The sequence below is a fragment of the Xyrauchen texanus genome, chromosome 38 (assembly GCF_025860055.1).
Source record: "Xyrauchen texanus isolate HMW12.3.18 chromosome 38, RBS_HiC_50CHRs, whole genome shotgun sequence".
Taxonomy (NCBI): domain Eukaryota; kingdom Metazoa; phylum Chordata; class Actinopteri; order Cypriniformes; family Catostomidae; genus Xyrauchen; species Xyrauchen texanus.
This window is the reverse complement of record NC_068313.1, coordinates 36,305,125-36,315,230: the sequence shown is the minus strand read 5'-3', so window position 1 is coordinate 36,315,230 and position 10,106 is coordinate 36,305,125. Positions and strand designations below refer to the sequence as shown.

Genomic DNA, 10,106 nt, shown 5'->3' with positions numbered 1-10,106 from the left:
AGTGATCACTGAGAGGTGTGTGTGTGTGGTTAATGATGTTAGTGATCACTGAGAGTGTGCGTGTGTAATGATGTTAGTGATCACTAGAGAGTGTGTGTGTTAATGATGTTAGTGATCACTGGGAGTGTGTGTGTGTAGTTAATGATGTTAGTGATCACTGAGTGTGTGTGTGTGTGTGTGTAATGATGTTAGTGATCACTGAGAGTGTGTGTGTGTGTGTGCAGTGTAATGATGTTAGTGATCACTGGAGTGTGTGTGTTAATGATGTTAGTGATCACTGAGGGTGTGTGTGTGTGTTAATGATGTTAGTGATCACTGAGAGTGTGTGTGTGTGTAATGATGTTAGTGATCACTGAGGTGTGTGTGTGTGTGTTAATGATGTTAGTGATCACAGGTGAGTGTGTGTGTGTGTGTTAATGATGTTAGTGATCACTGAGAGTGTGTGTGTGTTAATGATGTTAGTGATCACTGAGAGTGTGTGTGTGTTGAATGATGTTAGTGATCACTGAGAGTGTGATGTGTGTGTAATGATGTTAGTGATCACTGAGGTGTGTGTGTGTGTTAATGATGTTAGTGATCACTGAGAGTGTGTGTGTGTTGTGTTAATGATGTTAGTGATCACTGAGTGTGTGTGTGTGTGTTAATGATGTTAGTGATCACTGAGGTGTGTGTGTGTGTGTGTATATGGAGTGTTGAGTGATCACTGAGAGTGTGTGTGTGTGTTAATGATGTTAGTGATCACTGAGAGAGTGTGTGTGTTGTTAATGATGTTAGTGATCACTGAGTGTGTGTGTGTGTTAATGATGTTAGTGATCACTGAGAGTGTGTGTGTGTGTGAATGATGTTAGTGATCACTGAGTGTGTGTGTGTTAATGATGTTAGTGATCACTGAGGAGTGTGTGTGTTAATGATGTTAGTGATCACTGAGAGTGTGTGTGTGTTAATGATGTTAGTGATCACTGAGAGTGTGTGTGTTAATGATGTTAGTGATCACTGAGAGTGTGTGTGTGTTAATGATGTTAGTGATCACTGAGAGTGTGTGTGTGTGTGTTAATGATGTTAGTGATCACTGAGAGTGTGTGTGTATGTGTTAATGATGTTAGTGATCACTGAGAGGTGTGTGTGTGTTAATGATGTTAGTGATCACTGAGAGTGTGTGTGTGTGTGTTAATGATGTTAGTGATCACTGAGAGTGTGTGTGTGTGTGTTAATGATGTTAGTGATCACTGAGAGTGTGTGTGTGTTAATGATGTTAGTGATCACTGAGAGTGTGTGTGTTAATGATGTTAGTGATCACTGAGAGTGGTATGTGTGTGTGTGTGTGTGTTAATGATGTTAGTGATCACTGAGAGTGTGTGTGTGTTTATGATGTTAGTGATCACTGAGTGTATGTGTGTGTGTGTGTGTGTGTGTGTTAATGATGTTAGTGATCACTGAGAGTGTGTGTGTGTGTTAATGATGTTAGTGATCACTGAGAGTGTGTGTGTTAATGATGTTAGTGATCACTGAGAGTGTGTGTGTGTGTGTTAATGATGTTAGTGATCACTGAGTGTGTGTGTGTGTGTGTTAATGATGTTAGTGATCACTGAGTGTGTGTGTGTGTGTGATGTTAGTATGATGTTAGTGATCACTGGAAGAGTGTGTGTGTGTTAATGATGTTAGTGATCACTGAGAGTGTGTGTGTGTGTGTTAATGATGTTAGTGATCACTGAGTGTGTGTGTGTGTGTTAATGATGTTAGTGATCACTGAGTGTGTGTGTGTGTGTTAATGATGTTAGTGATCACTGAGAGTGTGTGTGTTAATGATGTTAGTGATCACTGAGTGTGTGTGTGTTAATGATGTTAGTGATCACTGAGAGTGTGTGTGTGTTTGTTAATGATGTTAGTGATCACTGAGTGTGTGTGTGTGTGTTAATGATGTTAGTGATCACTGAGAGTGTGTGTGTGTGTTAATGATGTTAGTGATCACTGAGAGTGTGTGTGTGTGTGTTAATGATGTTAGTGATCACTGAGTGTGTGTGTGTGTGTGTGTTAATGATGTTAGTGATCACTGAGAGTGTGTGTGTGTGTTAATGATGTTAGTGATCACTGAGAGTGTGTGTGTGTTAATGATGTTAGTGATCACTGAGAGTGTGTGTGTTAATGATGTTAGTGATCACTGAGAGTGTGTGTGTTAATGATGTTAGTGATCACTGAGAGTGTGTGTGTTAATGATGTTAGTGATCACTGAGAGTGTGTGTGTGTGTGTGTGTGTTAATGATGTTAGTGATCACTGAGAGTGTGTGTGTTAATGATGTTAGTGATCACTGAGAGTGTGTGTGTTAATGATGTTAGTGATCACTGAGAGTGTGTGTGTTAATGATGTTAGTGATCACTGAGTGTGTGTGTGTGTGTGTGTTAATGATGTTAGTGATCACTGAGAGTGTGTGTGTGTTAATGATGTTAGTGATCACTGAGAGTGTGTGTGTGTTAATGATGTTAGTGATCACTGAGAGTGTGTGTGTGTTAATGATGTTAGTGATCACTGAGAGTGTGTGTGTGTGTGTGTTAATGATGTTAGTGATCACTGAGTGTGTGTGTGTGTGTGTTAATGATGTTAGTGATCACTGAGAGTGTGTGTGTGTGTGTTAATGATGTTAGTGATCACTGAGAGTGTGTGTGTGTGTGTGCGTGTGTTAATGATGTTAGTGATCACTGAGAGTGTGTGTGTGTTTGTTAATGATGTTAGTGATCACTGAGTGTGTGTGTGTGTGTGTGTGTTAATGATGTTAGTGATCACTGAGGGTGTGTGTGTGTGTTAATGATGTTAGTGATCACTGAGAGTGTGTGTGTGTGTTAATGATGCTAGTGATCACTGAGAGTGTGTGTGTTAATGATGTTAGTGATCACTGGGAGTGTGTGTGTGTGTGTGTTAATGATGTTAGTGATCACTGAGAGTGTGTGTGTGTGTGTTAATGATGTTAGTGATCACTGAGAGTGTGTGTGTTAATGATGTTAGTGATCACTGAGAGTGTGTGTGTTAATGATGTTAGTGATCACTGAGAGTGTGTGTGTGTGTGTTAATGAGGTTAGTGATCACTGAGAGTGTGTGTGTGTTAATGATGTTAGTGATCACTGAGAGTGTGTGTGTTAATGATGTTAGTGATCACTGAGTGTGTGTGTGTGTGTGTGTTAATGATGTTAGTAATCACTGAGTGTGTGTGTGTTAATGATGTTAGTGATCACTGAGTGTGTGTGTGTTAATGATGTTAGTGATCACTGAGAGTGTGTGTGTGTGTGTTAATGATGTTAGTGATCACTGAGTGTGTGTGTGTGTTAATGATGTTAGTGATCACTGAGAGTGTGTGTGTGTTTGTTAATGATGTTAGTGATCACTGAGTGTGTGTGTTTGTGTTAATGACGTTAGTGATCACTGAGGGTGTGTGTGTGTGTTAATGATGTTAGTGATCACTGAGAGTGTGTGTGTGTTAATGATGTTAGTGATCACTGAGAGAGTGTGTGTGTGTGTTAATGATGTTAGTGATCACTGAGAGTGTGTGTGTGTGTGTTAATGATGTTAGTGATCACTGAGAGTGTGTGTGTGTGTTAATGATGTTAGTGATCACTGAGAGTGTGTGTGTGTGTGTTAATGATGTTAGTGATCACTGAGAGTGTGTGTGTGTTAATGATGTTAGTGATCACTGAGAGTGTGTGTGTGTTAATGATGTTAGTGATCACTGAGTGTGTGTGTGTGTGTTAATGATGTTAGTGATCACTGAGTGTGTGTGTGTGTGTGTTAATGATGTTAGTGATCACTGAGAGTGTGTGTGTGTGTTAATGATGTTAGTGATCACTAAGTGTGTGTGTGTTAATGATGTTAGTGATCACTGAGAGTGTGTGTGTGTTTGTTAATGATGTTAGTGATCACTGAGTGTGTGTGTGTTTGTTAATGATGTTAGTGATCACTGAGTGTGTGTGTGTTAATGATGTTAGTGATCACTGAGAGTGTGTGTGTGTGTGTGTTAATGATGTTAGTGATCACTGAGTGTGTGTGTGTGTGTTAATGATGTTAGTGATCACTGAGAGTGTGTGTGTGTGTGTTAATTATGTTAGTGATCACTGAGAGTGTGTGTGTTAATGATGTTAGTGATCACTGAGAGTGTGTGTGTTAATGATGTTAGTGATCACTGAGAGTGTGTGTGTGTTAATGATGTTAGTGATCACTGAGAGTGTGTGTGTGTGTGTTAATGATGTTAGTGATCACTGAGTGTGTGTGTGTGTGTGTTAATGATGTTAGTGATCACTGAGTGTGTGTGTGTGTGTGTTAATGATGTTAGTGATCACTGAGAGTGTGTGTGTGTGTTAATGATGTTAGTGATCACTGAGTGTGTGTGTGTTAATGATGTTAGTGATCACTGAGAGTGTGTGTGTGTTTGTTAATGATGTTAGTGATCACTGAGTGTGTGTGTGTTTGTTAATGATGTTAGTGATCACTGAGTGTGTGTGTGTGTGTGTGTGTGTGTTAATGATGTTAGTGATCACTGAGAGTGTGTGTGTGTGTGTTAATGATGTTAGTGATCACTGAGTGTGTGTGTGTGTTAATGATGTTAGTGATCACTGAGAGTGTGTGTGTGTGTGTTAATGATGTTAGTGATCACTGAGAGTGTGTGTGTTAATGATGTTAGTGATCACTGAGAGTGTGTGTGTTAATGATGTTAGTGATCACTGAGTGTGTGTGTGTAATGATGTTAGTGATCACTGAGGAGTGTGTGTTAATGATGTTAGTGATCACTGAGAGTGTGTGTGTTAATGATGTTAGTGATCACTGAGAGTGTGTGTGTGTATGATGTTGTGATGTGTGTGTTAATGATGTTAGTGATCACTGAGAGTGTGTGTGTGTGTTAATGATGTTAGTGATCACTGAGAGTGTGTGTGTGTGTAATGATGTTAGTGATCACTGAGGTGGTGTGTGTGTGTTAATGATGTTAGTGATCACTGAGAGTGTGTGTGTGTAATGATGTTAGTGATCACTGAGAGTGTGTGTGTGTTAATGATGTTAGTGATCACTGAGAGTGTGTGTGTGTAATGATGTTAGTGATCACCGAGAGTGTGTGTGTAATGATGTTAGTGTCACTGAGAGTGTGTGTGTGTGTGTGTAATGATGTTAGTGATCACTGAGAGTGTGTGTGTGTGTGAATGATGTTAGTGATCACTGAGATGTGTGTGTGTGTGTTAATGATGTAGTGATCACTGAGAGTGTATGTGTGTTAATGATGTTAGTGATCACTGAGTGTGTGTGTGTGTTGTTAATGATGTTAGTGATCACTGAGAGTGTATGTGTGTGTGTGTGTGTAATGATGTTAGTGATCACTGAGGGTGTGTGTGTGTGTGTTAATGATGTTAGTGATCACTGAGGTGTGTGTGTGTGTGTGTAATGATGTTAGTGATCACCGGAGTGTGTGTGTGTGTGTGTTAATGATGCTAGTGATCACTGAGAGTGTGTGTGTGTTAATGAGTGTTAGTGATCACTGAGAGTGTGTGTGTGTGTGTGTTAATGTATGTTAGTGATCACTGAGAGTGTGTGTGTGTGTGTGTAATGTAGTGTTAGTGATCACTGAGAGTGTGTGTGTTAATGATGTTAGTGATCACCGAGATGTGTGATGATGGTTAATGATGTTAGTGATCACTGGAGTGTGTGTGTGTGTGTTAATGATGTTAGTGATCACTGATGATGTGTGTGTGTGTTAATGATGTTAGTGATCACTGAGAGTGTGCCTGTGTAGTGTTAATGATGTTAGTGATCACTGAGGGTGTGTGTGTGTGTGTGTTAATGATGTTAGTGATCACTGAGGAGTGTGTGTGTGTGTGTAATGATGTTAGTGATCACTGGAGTGTGTGTGTGTGTAATGATGTTAGTGATCACTGAGAGTGTGTTGTTGTGTTAATGATGTTAGTGATCACTGAGATGTGTGTGTGTTAATGATGTTAGTGATCACTGAGAGTGTGTGTGTTTGTTAATGATGTTAGTGATCACTGAGTGTGTGTGTGGTAATGATGCTAGTGATCACTGAGGGTGTGTGTGTGTGTGTGTGTTAATGATGTTAGTGATCACTGAGAGTGTGTGTGTGTTAATGATGTTAGTGATCACTGGGAGTGTGTGTGTGTGTTAATGATGTTAGTGATCACTGAGAGTGTGTGTGTGTGTGTGTTAATGACTGTTAGTGATCACTGAGAGCAATGATGTGTGTGTTAATGATGTTAGTGATCACTGAGAGTGTGTGTGTGTGTGTTAATGATGTTAGTGATCACTGAGAGTGTGTGTGTGTGTGTTAATGATGTTAGTGATCACTGAAGATGTGTGTGTGTGTTAATGATGTTAGTGATCACTGAGTGTGTGTGTGTGTGTAATGATGTTAGTGATCACTGGAGTTGTGTGTGTGTGTGTTAATGATGTTAAGTGATCACTGGAGTGTGTGTGTGTGTGTGTGTAATGATGTTAGTGATCACTGAGATGTGTGTGTGTGTGTTAATGATGTTAGTGATCACTGAAGTGTGTGTGTGTTAATGATGTTAGTGATCACTGAGAGTGTGTGTGTGTGTGTTAATGATGTTAGTGATCACTGAGTGTGTGTGTGTGTGTTATATGATGTTAGTGATCACTGAGGTGTGTGTAGTGTTAATGATGTTAGTGATCACTGAGAGTAGTGTGTGTGTGTGTTAATGATGTTAGTGATCACTGAGAGTGTGTGTGTGTGTGTTAATGATGTTAGTGATCACTGAGGTGTGTGTGTGTTGTGTTAATGATGTTAGTGATCACTGAGTGTGTGTGTAATGATGTTAGTGATCACTGAGAGTGTGTGTGTTAGCATGATGTTAGTGATCACTGAGATGTGTGTGTGTTAATGATGTTAGTGATCACTGAGAGTGTGTGTGTGTGTGTTAATGATGTTAGTGATCACTGAGAGTGTGTGTGTTGTGTAATGATGTTAGTGATCACTGAGAGTGTGTGTGTGTAATGTATGTTAGTGATCACTGAGTGTGTGTGTGTGTAATGATGTTAGTGATCACTGAGTGTGTGTGTGTGTGTTAATGATGTTGAAGTGATCACTGAGAGTGTGTGTGTGTTAATGATGTTAGTGATCACTGAGAGTGTGTGTGTGTGTTAATGATGTTAGTGATCACTGAGAGTGTGTGTGTGTGTTAATGATGTTAGTGATCACTAGGATGTGTGTGTAATGATGTTAGTGATCACTGAGGTGTGTGTGTGTGTGTTAATGATGTTAGTGATCACTGAGTGTGTGTGTGTGTTAATGATGTTGAGTGATCACTGAGAGTGTGTGTGTTAATGATGTTAGTGATCACTGAGAGTGTGTGTGTGTGTGTGTATATGATGTTAGTGATCACTGAGTGTGTGTGTGTTAATGATGTTAGTGATCACTGAGAGTGTGTGTGTGTGTGTGTTAATGATGTTAGTGATCACTGAGAGTGTGTGTGTTAATGATGTTAGTGATCACTGAGAGTGTGTGTGTGTGTGTTAATGATGTTAGTGATCACTGAGTGTGTGTGTGTAATGATGTTAGTGATCACTGAGAGTGTGTGTGTGTGTGTGACGATGTTAGTGATCACTGAGAGTGTGTGTGTGTATGATGTTAGTGATCACTGAGGTGTGTGTGTGTGTGTTAATGATGTTAGTGATCACTGAGAGTGTGTGTGTGTGTAGTGTGTTAGTGATCAGGTGGTGTGTAGTGTGTTAATGATGTTAGTGATCACTGAGAGTGTGTGTGTGTGTGTGTAATGATGTTAGTGATCACTGAGAGTGTGTGTGTGTGTGTGTGTAATGATGTTAGTGATCACTGAGAGTGTGTGTGTGTGTGTGTGTTAATGTAGTGATCACTGAGATGTGTGTGTGTTAATGATGTTAGGTGATCACTGAGAGTGTGTGTGTGTGTGTAGTGTTAATGATCGCTAGTGATCACTGTGTGTGTGTGTGTTAATGATGTTAGTGATCACTGAGAGTGTGTGTGTGTGTGTGTTAATGATGTTAGTGATCACTGAGTGTGTGTGTGTTAATGATGTTAGTGATCACTGAGATGTGTGTGTGTGTGTCAATGATGTTAGTGATCACTGAGAGTGTGTGTGTGTTAATGATGTTAGTGATCACTGAGAGGTGGTGTGTGTGTTAATGATGTTAGTGATCACTGAGAGTGTGTGTGTGTTAATGATGTTAGTGATCACTGAGAGTGTGTGTGTGTGTGTGTATATGATGTTAGTGATCACTGAGTGTGTGTGTGTGTTAATGATGTTAGTGATCACTGAGAGTGTGTGTGTGTGTGTTAATGATGTTAGTGATCACTGAGTGTGTGTGTGTGTGTTAATGATGTTAGTGATCACTGAGAGTGTGTGTGTGTTAGTGATGTTAGTGATCACTGGTGATGTGTGTGTGTGTGTTAATGATGTTAGTGATCACTGAGAGTGTGTGTGTGTTTGTTAATGATGTTAGTGATCACTGGGAGTGTGTGTGTGTGTGTATGATGTTAGTGATCACTGAGATGTGGTGTGTGTTAATGATGTTAGTGATCACTGAGAGTGTGTGTGTGTGTTAATGATGTTAGTGATCACTGAGGTGTGTGTGTGTTGTGTTAATGATGTTAGTGATCACTGAGGAGTGTGTGTGTGTGTGTTAATGATGTTAGTGATCACTAGTGTGTGTGTTAATGATGTTAGTGATCACTGAGAGTGTGTGTGTTAATGATGTTAGTGATCACTGAGAGTGTGTGTGTGTTAATGATGTTAGTGATCACTGAGAGCGTGTGTGTGTGTTAATGATGTTAGTGATCACTGAGAGTGTGTGTGTGTGTTAATGATGTTAGTGATCACTGAGAGTGTGTGTGTGTGTTAATGATGTTAGTGATCACTGAGAGTGTGTGTGTGTTAATGATGTTAGTGATCACTGGAGGTGTGTGTGTGTGTTAATGATGTTAGTGATCACTGAGAGTGTGTGTGTGTGTGTGTTAATGATGCTAGTGATCACTGAGGTGTGTGTGTGTGTGTGTTAATGATGTTAGTGATCACTGAGAGTGTGTGTGTGTTAATGATGTTAGTGATCACTGAGTGTGTGTGTGTGTTAATGATGTTAGTGATCACTGAGGTGTGTGTGTGTGTTAATGATGTTAGTGATCACTGAGAGTGTGTGTGTGTGTTAATGATGTTAGTGATCACTGAGGGTGTGTGTGTTAATGATGTTAGTGATCACTGAGGTGTGTGTGTGTGTTAATGATGTTAGTGATCACTGAGAGTGTGTGTGTGTGTGTTAATGATGTTAGTGATCACTGAGTGTGTGTGTGTGTTAATGATGTTAGTGATCACTGAGTGTGTGTGTGTGTGTAATGATGTTAGTGATCACTGAGTGTGTGTGTGTGTGTTAATGATGTTAGTGATCACTGAGATGTGTGTGTGTGTGTTAATGATGTTAGTGATCACTGAGAGTGTGTGTGTTAATGATGTTAGTGATCACTGAGTGTGTGTGTGTGTTAACGATGTTAGTGATCACTGAGAGTGTGTGTGTGTGTGTGAATGATGTTAGTGATCACTGAGAGTGTGTGTGTGTGTTAATGATGTTAGTGATCACTGAGGTGTGTGTGTGTGTTAATGATGTTAGTGATCACTGAGGAGTGTGTGTGTTAATGATGTTAGTGATCACTGAGTGTGTGTGTGTGTGTTAATGATGTTAGTGATCACTGAGTGTGTGTGTGTGTTAATGATGTTAGTGATCACTGAGAGTGTGTGTGTGTGTGTGTTAATGATGTTAGTGATCACTGAGAGTGTGTGTGTGTGTTAATGATGTTAGTGATCACTGAGTGTGTGTGTGTGTTAATGATGTTAGTGATCACTGAGAGTGTGTGTGTGTTAATGATGTTAGTGATCACTGAGAGTGTGTGTGTGTTAATGATGTTAGTGATCACTGAGAGTGTGTGTGTGTGTGTGTGTTAAATTATGTTAGTGATCACTGAGAGTGTGTGTGTGTGTGTTAATGATGTTAGTGATCACTGAGAGTGTGTGTGTGTGTGTTAATGATGTTAGTGATCACTGAGAGTGTGTGTGTGTGCGTTAATGATGTTAGTGATCAC

The 10,106-nt window shown here is 39.9% G+C and overlaps 1 protein-coding gene and 1 long non-coding RNA gene across 51 annotated transcripts in view; one reads left to right on the top strand and one right to left on the bottom strand.

Annotated features, from left to right (window-relative positions):
* Nucleotides 1-4,712, top strand: part of LOC127632157 (uncharacterized) — a 15,878-nt gene extending 11,166 nt beyond the window's left edge. Inside the window, exon 4 of the long non-coding RNA XR_007969055.1 lies at nucleotides 3,068-4,712. This is a non-coding gene — a long non-coding RNA (uncharacterized LOC127632157). The remainder of the gene's footprint in view (nucleotides 1-3,067) is intronic.
* The window catches only part of LOC127632132 (protein NLRC5-like), a 377,053-nt gene that overhangs the window by 239,920 nt on the left and 127,027 nt on the right, over nucleotides 1-10,106 (bottom strand). The window lies entirely within an intron of this gene.